The sequence below is a fragment of the Colias eurytheme genome, chromosome 10 (assembly GCF_061535395.1).
Source record: "Colias eurytheme isolate Ceu_HAF_F1 chromosome 10, ilColEury1 Martin Lab GWU primary, whole genome shotgun sequence".
Classification (NCBI taxonomy): domain Eukaryota; kingdom Metazoa; phylum Arthropoda; class Insecta; order Lepidoptera; family Pieridae; genus Colias; species Colias eurytheme.
This window is the reverse complement of record NC_142989.1, coordinates 1,207,887-1,220,280: the sequence shown is the minus strand read 5'-3', so window position 1 is coordinate 1,220,280 and position 12,394 is coordinate 1,207,887. Positions and strand designations below refer to the sequence as shown.

At 39.0% G+C, this 12,394-nt stretch overlaps 1 long non-coding RNA gene across 1 annotated transcript; it reads right to left on the bottom strand.

Moving 5' to 3' along the window:
• Positions 1–9,984: 9,984 nt before the first annotated feature.
• LOC149904988 (uncharacterized) lies at positions 9,985–10,587 on the bottom strand. Its single transcript, XR_016457180.1, has 2 exons — positions 10,369–10,587; positions 9,985–10,330 (listed from the first exon to the last, which is right to left on the bottom strand). It is a non-coding gene; the product is annotated as an uncharacterized LOC149904988 (long non-coding RNA).
• Positions 10,588–12,394: the final 1,807 nt, after the last annotated feature.

The window sequence follows — 12,394 nt, the reverse complement described above, 5'->3', positions numbered from 1 at the left end:
ACTGCTTTACAGGGGCGACGTAGTCAACAATCGCAATTCGCAACTTGAAATACCTACGTAACGTAACTTAACTCCACAATATTATAGTTTCGTAATAGTATTACTCGATTAATGCACCGTTCTCGTCTAATCGTTGTCACGACTCGGGTGGAGTCCTTGGGATTCGATTTGATCCTTTGAAACGTAAATGCCTACGGCACGGGCAAGTAGTCACGCAGCCATAACTTCGAATTAACCGTGCTGTTATCAAAAATTCGAAAGCTGCCCCTATGCTTTGTTTTTGTAACTAAACCATTCACTGAAACTACTTTTACCTACTCTCGTAAGGTATTTACAACCTGTAATATTACCAGTCAATGACTGTAATATTTTCCTACAAAGTCCAACTCACATTTCTTTTTTCCTTGAAATTTCTTCTAATACCTATCTCTTTCGTAAGTTCCAACATAGATTGCTAATACATCCAAAACTGCCAATAATAAAGTTCTTAAAGGTGCCATAAAGTGATAGGCTCAAAAAGTTTCATGAATACAGTCTGTTCACGAGACAAGTTTTGTAAGGCGATGTTGTTGAGTCTGTGAGGGGCTTTGTTGAGTTCCATGTTTGCAATTTAGAATAATATTAAAAAAGTAAGATTTTTTTTTAAATAATGTTAGGTATTCAACACATTTATTTACAGGTATTAAAATGACTACTTATGTATTTCTCGAATAACAATCCTCCAATATTGGGCAATATTGAAAGATGTGAAGATTTTTTGATAATACATAAAACAGTTCTAAAAAAATCTGTTCACAATATTTACTAGGTATATTTATAGGTACTAGTGGTAACTGGTAACCTAACTCGATTACTGACCTTTAGAATTTTAATTTAAACTTATTATTTAACTTCTGAAGTACTTTCGGAGTAATTTACGTAGGTAGTTCCAGCGAGTGCGTAGGAAGGGAAAATAACCATATTCTATTAGACATTTATTTTTAAAACCATCTCAGTCTTAGAACTGTATACTTTTCCTATGATGATAGTTCAGTTATCAGTACGATACATTTTTTTTTAAACAAAGCATCCTGACTACCAATGATATTGTGAGTTAAAAGATGTAGATATAGGATACGAACATAACATTCGATATTCAAAAACGACACACTAACACACACACGAATAGACGTCAAAGTATGGTAAGCATGATTCAACTATCGTGAACGAAAAAGACATACTTAACTGAAGTAAAATCTAGTTAATTAAGTCACACTCACATCACTCTTTACACTATGGTGCTACTCCGAGCTCTTATAGACTTAATTACACATTTCTACTTGCTGAGTGCTGACCACTATATCTTAACTAGATCCTATTCTAGAAAATGTTTCCATAATACCGTAAAACTTCTACACGAATAATTTTTCTTTTAAGTCATACTATCTTTATGACCTTGAATAATTTCGGGTGACACTGGTGAAATATGGAACGAGTTTTAATTATGGACTATTTGAATATTCATTGCGTCGTCGACGTTTACAGGCGCCTGAAATTGAGGTCGATCTGTAATTATTTTAGGGCTTATATTATAATTTATAACATACGAGCGCTCTATGATTCTTAAGGAAAATGTAATTTTTGAGCTCCGTACTTCAAAGAGCGGAATAATATATCAACATCATCAGGTTATGTATTTTTCTTTATTCCGTTTTTACGTCCTAGGGCAAACGAGGTGCCTTGTATTATGTAAGAGACTCACGTTTATAAATTACATATCTTAGTATTTGTTTAATCCTTTTACCTACTTTTACTCCTACAGTTGTTATAAACGTAGCAGTGTCTATTTTTGTTATTTTTTATTCGTATTCTTTTCCCAAGCTTTCCCAGTTCTTATTCCTCTTCTTTCTTACCCATACCTTTGAAAGTCGACAATGTATTAACGGAGTCGTAAGGCCTGAAAATTTATTTATGTCTCTACAAATGTGCATGGGCGGTACTAACTGGTTACTGGAACTGCGCTTACCATCAATCCATCCACAAACTTCTTTTTCCGAATATATAAAGAATTTTATAGACAGTTAAATATCCATAATAAATATGTTTTTATGATGTTCGCCATCATTGCATAGTTATAAAATAACGAGGATTGTCACATAGTATACTTTTTATGAAACTTGAAAAAAAATTGGCAAGCGGCAGCTCTTAAAGTAACATAAATAAACTTCAAGAAACGATATTTAATCCAACTACTTATATGCTTAAATTTATATGTTTAGAATAAGGGAATACAGGAGCCTCGGGCGTCCTCTGTGAGGGTGTAATATACTCCACAGTTCAAGGTGGAATCGGAATCTATTCAAAGTCCTACAATATTTTATTTAAAAAGAAAACAAACACACTTATTTATCGGCTAAGAATAAAAAGGTTTAAAGTGGCTTCGATTGTAACACGCATTCTTTATATGTATAACCGGCTTTATGTATAGCTAACTACTAGTTATTATTCTTTGGTATAACTATAATAGAATCAGCCAAAGGTGTAATTTTTTTTCAAAAAACTAATATGTTTATTGAAGGAATATAAATATTTAATAACTGCTCAATAATCATATTTACCAATGAGTAACGAAATTATAATTATAATTTATATTTGATTAACGAAAATTGTACTTACTTGTGTTTTCGATGTATAAATATAACACAGTTTTATACATCACTACTATTATGTATTATTTTGTATAATATTATATACTAGAGTTGCAATACACGAATAGCAATAAGTATTCGATTTGATTTTCCTCGGCAAGAATATGCTGACTCGCATCATATCGGAAATATCATTTCTAATATTAATACACAATATACATCAGTATCCATTCTGAAGAAGTTCGCTTTCAAAATTGGATCAAATCACATGTTACCTGCATGTTATCGAATACGAAATTTACAGATAAAAAGTAAAAAGTTTTTCACTTTGATACGCTGAACGTCAAATAAAACTAAACTGTTGGCATAAATGCAATTTAACACTTAACTGAAACAAAAGAGAAAAAGAAAAACAAAATACATGTACATATAATAACCCGATGCATAATAATTCAATCTTCTTCCGCAGTGATTTGAACTTCTATAATAGCTTTTCATTTAGCGGTTCCTTAATTAATAAATATTTTTTATCTGTTAGGAAGAGGTCAGGAATAGGTGTATTGCGGGCAACAGTAATGAAATAAACCTCCGGTATTCGGTGAGATAGTTACAAGTATAAATTATTATTTTTTTCTCTCTTGCTTGTTATACCTATGAAATCGGTACCTAAAAAAAAGTTTTCCAATCATGTAGATACGTTTCAGTAACCGTGACGTTCAATTTATTACAAAATTATTAATATTGCTGTACCTAACTACGAAAAAGGAGATATATTCTGGTGTTAATGTAAGAAAAGACTAAGCTATTGTCTCCACAGGGGTTTATTTGCATATAGGCTTATCGTGTTGCCTCGGCAGACATGCTTTTCCAATAAAATGTCGAGTTATCCGACGCCTATCATTTTATGTTTCTAAGCTACTTTTATTTATGTATAAGCCGGGCAAAGACCCCGGCTGTAGGTTAGGTTAGGAGAAAAAAAAAGAGAGTGTGTGCCGTGCACACGTTTCAGAAGTGAAACTTCTTTGGCAAGATTCAAAGACACCAAAATCATCGCCTTCCCCTATGACGTGATGGTATTGCTATGCCGCGACCTTGAAATCTAACTCTCAACGCAAAAAAAGTTTCATTTCAAAAATAGCGTAGGTATATAGGTAACACCCTGTAGCTTTCTAGTTGTAAAATAAACTATATTTCCACGCCAACAGTATTACATATATCTAAAGCTGAACAGTTTATGTTTGTTCTTTTGAAAGCGATAATGTTAGAAATTACTTAAATGTTTTTTTAATTATTATAGGGGCCGAGTCACCTTCGTCCGTAGGAGTTTACCCGGAGTATGGATACCCTACACGTGGCCCCTGGGTGGTGCTAATCAGGTGACATGGTGGGAGACAATCGTCGCGGCTATAATGACCACCCATCAGCTGAAGCCGTGTCGCCAAGCGTCCGCGTTCCGACACGATGAAGCTGATGTAGCCCATGTGAAGACGGGTCGAATCAGTTGCGCTTATACAACCTGGACGATTTGACGCACACTTATGTTGTTGCACCTGGAGACTAGTCATGGAGGGTAGCGGGATCCGAGGCACGGTTCACCGCTGGCCGACCGCTAGTCAGTAGGGGGCCCAAGTAGCGTGCTAGCCACATGTGAAAGGCTGCCCCGCCAACTAGCGAAAAATCCCAAGATGCGCCATAGTGCCGGTTGGCGACCGGACGAGAGGGCCCTATGGACATCCTTGGGGGGGCTCGGGCGTCCCCGCAGTCTCCAGACTAGTCCCCATAAGTGTAGCTTCTGAATGTGCGTCTCAGGTCTAGAAGTATAGCGCCTCGATTCACTGCCGTCTTCACACCTACTTCACTCTCCATTAAAATAATGAAAAAGACAAGGTACAAGAAAAACGTTGTACAGCGGCAGCACTCCCTCTCGCTGAAAGTAGACCTCACTAACATCAGAGGTCTACACTCCAACCTCGTTGCAGTCCACTTCCACCTAGAGACTAGCAAGCCTTGTATCTTGTTCCTCACGGAGACGCAGATTAGATGTCCGTCTGATCAGGCGTACCTATCGTATCCCGGCTACACCCTGGAGCATAACTTTAAAGCTCGGTCAGGTGTGTGCGCGTACGTACGTGACGACATCTGCTGTCGGCGTCTCCGTTGCCTTGAAGACCCCCATTTCTCTGTACTTTGGATGCTGGTGGACACAGGCCTAGAGAAACTCATCTATGCTTGTGTCTACCGAGCGCACAGCGGAGACCAGGAGACGATCAGGCTCACAGAGTACCTAAGTGAGGCGGCGGATGCTGCTCAACACAAATACCCTTCCGCTCAGCTAGTGCTTCTGGGGGATTTTAATGCCCACCACCAGGAGTGGCTATACCCATACCAGTGCACTGACCTCGCTGGGAGAGAGACGCGTAAACTCGCTATAGCGTTAAATCTCACCCAGCTGGTTCAAGGAGCGACGCGGGTTCCTGATGTTGAGAGCCATACAGCCAATTGCTTGGATCTTCTGCTGACAACCGATCCAGACCGTTACTCGGTAGCGATTTCATCGCCGCTTGGCAGCTCCGACCACTGTCTGGTGAAATCTGTATCTGTCTACTCGCCGCCCGATCCCAGTCCCAGGGGCTCTCGGCGCGTGTGGCGATACAAGTCAGCAGATTGGGACGAGATGCGTTCTTTCTTTGCATCTTATCCCTGGCGGCCTGTTTGCTTTTCTTCTGAAGACCCTTCAACCTGTGCGGATGCTGTGACTGATGTGCTGCGGCAGGGAATGGAGTACTACATTCCATTCTCCGATGTAGCCACGTCCAGCAAAGCTCAACCCTGGTTCAGAGCTGAATGTAGACGCGCTGAAGCGCTTAAACATGAAGCATATCTAGCCTGGGCTGATGCTCGACACCGCAAGGCCAAGGACGTATCTGAGAAGAAGAAAGCCTTCAACCGGGCCGCCAAGTCCTGCAAAAAGGCTCTACGGAAAGCTCGATTTGACCACGTTAGCCGTATAGGGAACAAACTGGCTTCTTACCCTTCTGGTAGCAAAGCGTTTTGGTCCCTGGCAAAGTCGGTTGAATCGAATTTCTGCCGCCCCTCACTTCCTCCACTGCTGAAACCAGATGGGTCGCTGGCTCACACTGCCACGGAGAAAGCGAACCTACTAGCTACTCTGTTCGCAGAAAATTCACGTCTAGATCCCGCAAGCGCCAAACCTCCCAGTCTACCTGGATGCGAGGTGAGCATGCCAGAAATTCGCATCCGTCAGACTGAGGTTCTGAAAACGCTGCGAAATCTTGACGTGAACAAAGCTAGTGGCCCTGATGGAATACCAGCCATAGTGCTTAAAACCTGTGCGCCTGAGCTCGCTCCTGTCTTGACACGCCTCTTTCGCCTTTCGATGATGTCTGGAAAAGTACCGAAATCATGGAAACTTGCCAACGTGCAGCCTGTGCCCAAAAAAGGCAGTCGTGCCGACCCCTCCAATTATAGGCCAATTTCAGTCACGTCCATACTCTGCAAGACTATGGAGCGTGTACTGAACAGCAGGCTAATGGCACACCTAGAAGCGAACGATCTACTCAGTGACCGCCAATACGGATTTCGCCGAAATCGGTCCACTGGGGATCTTCTAGCGTATGCCACCTATATCTGGAGTGAGGCCATCGAGAATCATGGTGAAGCACTCGCAGTCTCCCTCGATATCTCGAAGGCCTTCGATAGGGTCTGGCATGATAGTCTTATTGGCAAGCTTCCATCGTACGGTCTGCCTACTGGTTTATGCGCATGGATCTCAGATTTCTTGAGAGACCGGTCGATTCGAGTAGTCGTCGACGGTTGCTCGTCCGACCAATTGGCTATTAATGCCGGGGTCCCTCAGGGATCAGTTCTCTCCGCAACACTATTCCTGCTACACATTAACGATCTGCTGAAACCCGGTATCTATGGGTACGCAGACGATAGCACCGTTGTGGAGAGATATGCATCTAGCGCGCGAGCCAGTACGGCACAAATCCAGTCTCTACGGGAGGCGATGGTCGAACGCATGAACTTGTCCTTACAGGCAGTCTCCGAATGGGGCGAGGCCAATCTGGTCAAGTTCAATGCGACCAAGACCCAGGCGTGTCTATTCACCGCTAAACGGAGTCCATTCAACCTAACTCCGTCCTTCCAAAGTGTATCCGTACCGATAACTGACCACCTCGAGCTTCTTGGTATCACCTTAACGCCTACTCTCAACTTTGGTTCATACATTGAATCAAAAGCCCAAGTAGCCTCAAAAAAGCTTGGTATACTGGCAAAGGTGAGGCAGTATTTCAGCCCGGGACAGTTGCTCAACCTCTATCAAGCACAGGTCCGTTCGTGCATGGAATACTGCTCTCACCTCTGGGATGGATCTGCCAAATACCAGCTGGAGACACTTGAGGCGATAGAGAGGCGTGCCAAGAGGCTAATAAACGACGATGAGCTAGTAGGCAAAAAACTCCAGAGCCTCGCCCACCGTCGCAGAGTGGCAAGTTTATCGGTTTTTTACCGGATACACTTTGGAGAGTGCGCTGCGGAATTGCACGACCTAATTCCGCCATCCCCATTTTTCCATCGTTCGTCGAGGCGCACAGATTCTAGGCATCGCCACATGGTTGACGTTCCATGTACCCGGACAAAGCGGTTCGGATCGTCATTCTTTATTCGAACCGCTAGGGACTGGAACATGCTTCCTGAATCTGTGTTCCCCGACGAGTACAATTTGGAGGTCTTCAAGAGGAGAGTGAACAGGTACATTTTAGGGAAGCGCGCTCCATCTTAGGCCACATCTCAGCTTACCATCAGGCGAGATTGTGGCCAAGCGCTCCCCTATTGTACAATAAAAAAAAAAAAAAAAAAAAAAAATTTCAGCGCTGGATATACATACTATAGGTATACGTGTAGGATAGCACTCAGGGATCATGTACCTACATATAAAAATTACATAAAGAATTAAATAGACGAATGAAGAGCAAAACAGATAAATTTACCTTTTTTAATGACACTAGACATAATTTATGTAGATAGGAAGTCTTAGACATGTTATATATATATATATATGTATGGATCATGAGTAAGAATGCTTATGTAACTTCTAATGTGCATACAACTATATAAAAAATAATCGTACACCTATTTATTTAATGGTAATATATATATTTTTCATTTATCTGCGCATGTTATAACATCACCACTGCTGAAACGGCGAAGGAAAACACCTTGAGGAAACCGACATGTCGAAGAATCAAAAGTTCGACGACATGTGTCATCTACCAACCCGCTTTTGGCCAGTGTGGTGGATTATGACCTGTACCCTCAAAGGAGGCAGTGGGAACGTATATATGGGCTGATGATGATGATAATAATATCGTCCTGGCAATAATCATGGTTACAGGTTAAAAACACAACATTGATGAATAATTATTTCATACTTCTATGTCATGGTCATGTTGATTTTCGTAGAACTATCAAAGCTTCTACGTCAATTTAATGTAGAACGTTTTAAACCGCATTTTAATCGCATGATCTCTTTACTTAATTTAATTCACTTTATTTGAATAATTGAGAACTTATTCTTAACTTATTTTGAAGTCCGTTGAAAATGACCTTGACTCGTGACAACTTGGAGAGATTTGTAAATTTAATCAACATCAATACAGTATTATTATCTGTGTCAATAGTAATATTAAACATCGGATGCCCTTTTCCCACTATAAACAAGCGAAACATGCCGGAGTCATCGGCCCTAGAGTTCGTGATCGAAAGTAAAAGTCCGCAGCTGCGCTGTTCACGAGACCATGTATTGCAAATATCGTATCCAAAGGTACCTTATAGTACTAAGTTAATTCATTTATTCTGTGGTATAAAAAGATAACAGGGTAAAGGATCAGTATTATGTGTTTTAATCCTAACACCTATGAAATCATCTTCAAGTGTAAGTATGATTAAAACACTGCATCATTGTAGCAAAATAGAAATTAGTGATGCAAATAGTAATTTGTAATACGTAGGCTAACAAACTATTATAAATGCTAGCTATATCATACTAGCAGCCTGTCCTGGTTTAGCCCGGGATGAAACTCATTTACAGACAAACAAAAATTTTCACTATAATTTTCCAAGATAAATCATGTTTATATGTTATTGGTAGAGTTATTTACTTTGCAGAAAACACAGTACCTAGGTATGTCTAGACTCTAGGCCAAATTAAAGTACTTACCTACCTATCCACTTTTAGCTGTTCCCTTGCTGTTCCTGAAATAAGTTCTATTATTCGACGGGCAACATTGAATTATTATTATCGTATCTATCAACGCAAGTATCTTGAAAGATAATTATTAGAAAACCACGATTGATTCTGATATCAAAGCGGGAATCGCCGCTTGTTCTTTGATTAATCCCAAAATTTAACAATACACCCCACGAATTTTTCTACTTCATTAATTTCCATTGTTAATTAATTATTTGTTTACGATTTATATTTAGTCATGTCGATTTTGTTCAATTTTGTTCTTTGGCATTTTTCCAATTTGCGAGAAGGTACCTACAATAGAAAATACATTCAGGGTTGCAATTAAAAAGAAATAAACGTTTTTAATCAAAATATTGATGTTGATTATTAATACATGATAGGTAGATAGGTAGCATAGAGCTAGAAGATTTACTTATTTTAGCTAGTTTAACTATCTAACTACCCAAACACGGCTATTATTAGACATTTAGCACCTTTTCCTCTGAATTTGATTAGTAAAGATCCGCCTAGTGTTAAAATTGTGGTTAAAATCATCAATTCAAACAACCTCATTTTTATAGTTATAAGTTCTAACTAAAAAGTACATTTTGACTAGGTATGTTTAATGTTTATACTTTATAGTGATTAGTGATGTGCATGCTAGCCACCAATTCATGTTAAATTGAACGTAGCCAGTTTTTCAATATTCGAACTTAAGCATAGCCATAGCCGTCAGCAAATTACGGATAATGAAGAATGTTACTAGGTATGCCAAATCCCTTGAAATTGTGTCTCAGTAAAGCCTGTATGTATACAAATACACTAGTTTTTGTCGTAGTCAAAAATACCAAGTAGTTTTGATTTTATACGCATTCAAAGTTTCGAAAAATATCGAGTCCCGCTAATAGTCACGTGACCGCTTGTGACGTCACGTCACAACGCGCCTCGCGGCCGCGCCCCCGCGCTTAGTATCAAGTCGGCAGCGCTGTAGTAGGTGTTATAGCTTGCGCAGTATTTTGATGGGTTTTCATCCGCGAAATTCGTTAATAGTCCAATAATAGTAATTACTAATTATTATTCGTTTAATAAAATAACAGTCATGCCAAAGTTTCATCTTTATTTAATAGTTTCTCAAAATATTCTATACGATTGCGTTTTTGCACTGCTGATCTCTGAGGTTTATCTTCATTTTCCTGTTGACATTTGAATTTGTGTGGAACTATACCCTGTTTTTGTTTAATTCTTCTCCCGACCAACTTATATTTTAGTATAGTTCTCCATATCATTCTCAACTTAAAACAAGAAAAAATCTTACTAGCCATCTACCTTTAGGTACTTAGCCCATACGAGCAGAGCAGAAGCACAATCTAGTATAGATTAAAACTTGTATAGAAAACAAAGGATAACGCAAAACAGCTGCAATGTTCTCAAAATATTATAATATGTAGTACTATGTAAGAAAACGGAAAATTCTGACACCAAAGGCACCTCTGACCATTTTTTGTTTACGTCCTTTGCAACTATAAAAAACAACTTATCCGGCGAATTGGTAGTTGTATTTTTACATTTAGGAACAACACATGATTTTCTGGTATTTAGATTGGACATTTTTAAAAGTATTTAATTATAATTTCGACGGCACGGGCGCGCGATCGCTAGCGGACTGAGTGAGCCAGATTGAGCGTGTTGTGGTGTGACGTCACACCATCACCGAGCTTTTACAACTTATTTTACTTCTAAAATCGGAAACTAATTGACGTATCGAAGTAATTTTTTCACTAGTATTATTTATTTTTGACAGAGAATATGGATTGCTAATAATCAAAATTAGTGAACATTCTCCATTGACGTTGATGAGTTTACTGTGAGTTTTTTATGAGAACGGAAGAAAATATTTTACTTTTACCTGCTGTATTGTACGTATATTATTTGGAAATTTGGAATATATATAATTATAATTTGGATTATTGACTCATTTTTTCACTTGAGACGGAAATCTCATATTTCTTTATTCGTAGATATTATATAATATTATGATACTGCGAAGATAGATGACTCTAATTGAAAAGAATGGACGATTAATTGCCAAAGTAAACATTAAACACCAATGCACAACAGCAGTAGATACAAATCTATTTTCAACAAATTTATCTCTTATTTGGTCGATATTTTGAATATAAAAATTAAAATCTATTCAGACAGCAGTAAGTTTTATGTTCCGTCGAGCCGCTTTCGGGGGCTATTGTGTATTAGACATTCATTTGCTTTTCCAAGTCCAAAACGTCGATTCTGAAGAATGCAATTTATAAACTCTAAGCTAAATTTTGTAAATATATCAACCGCCATACAATAAAATCGTTCAAAGTTCTCATATTGTTACTTTTGCATTATTTATGGTTTTTGTTTATAATATTTATATCTGTGTGTCTAAAGAATAAACTGTACAAATATTAATATACCCCGTTTTCCAATTACAAAGCATAATGCGACTCAGTGCCGTTGGATTTTGATTATTTCATTAACATTTTTTTCAGTGTTTGTACCTTCATCCATACTTATATTTATTTTTTTAACGCAATTTGAATTAACTTTGATTATTTCGAAAAAACTACAATGAAACGAAAGCTTTAAATTTTTTTCCAACAATTAATAATTACTAACGATAAATCGATTGCACGCATCAAATCACGCGCATTACTTTTTCTAGTGCTCGATTGTGCGAAGCGTTGCTGTAGTTGGAACATTCAACGTTAGGGCGCGGGCACACGATGCGTTGCGGCGCCGCACCGCAAAGATTTCACCGTGTCAGTGGGTACACGAGTGGTGCGGCGCCGTAACGTTTTTATGTCGCAGCGGCGTCGTAGCAGCGTTGCACAGCGTGTCCTTCCTTGTGACGCAAAACAACTGAGCGGTGCCGCTCCGACGTCGCACCGCATTCACCCCTCCCCGCCTCGTCTTGGTGGTTACAAGTCCGGTGCGGCGCCGGAGCGCATCGTGTGACATGCCACAGATATTTCTATGTAAGACGACGCAGCGACACCGCTCCGGCGCCGCACCGCCGCCGCAACGCATCGTGTGCCCCCGCTCTTAAGCATTATGCCGCATAATGCGCTCTAGTGCTGTAATTGGAAAACGGGGAAAATATTCTCTTAAATTATTTATGTACTACATTTTTTTCAATCAATTCTATTTCTGTCTGTGCTTTACAGCGTTTGACATTCGATGACAGTGACAAATTCAAATTCTGAGTTCCGGCTAGGTTCCGGCCGTAATGTCAATTGTCAAGTGTCAATTTGTAATTTTTTGCACGCAGCACGTTGTTTGAAAATTGATACTTTTTCTACATGCTGAAAACGTTCATGTTTAATTTAACTACCTTCTACAAAAATATATACATTTTCTCTAGTTTAGTTTACTAGAATAATAAGTTTCCAAAATCATCCGAAAGCATACTATTGAATTACTACAAGAACTATGAATTTATGAAAAGAATATAATGTAAACAAATTTATTC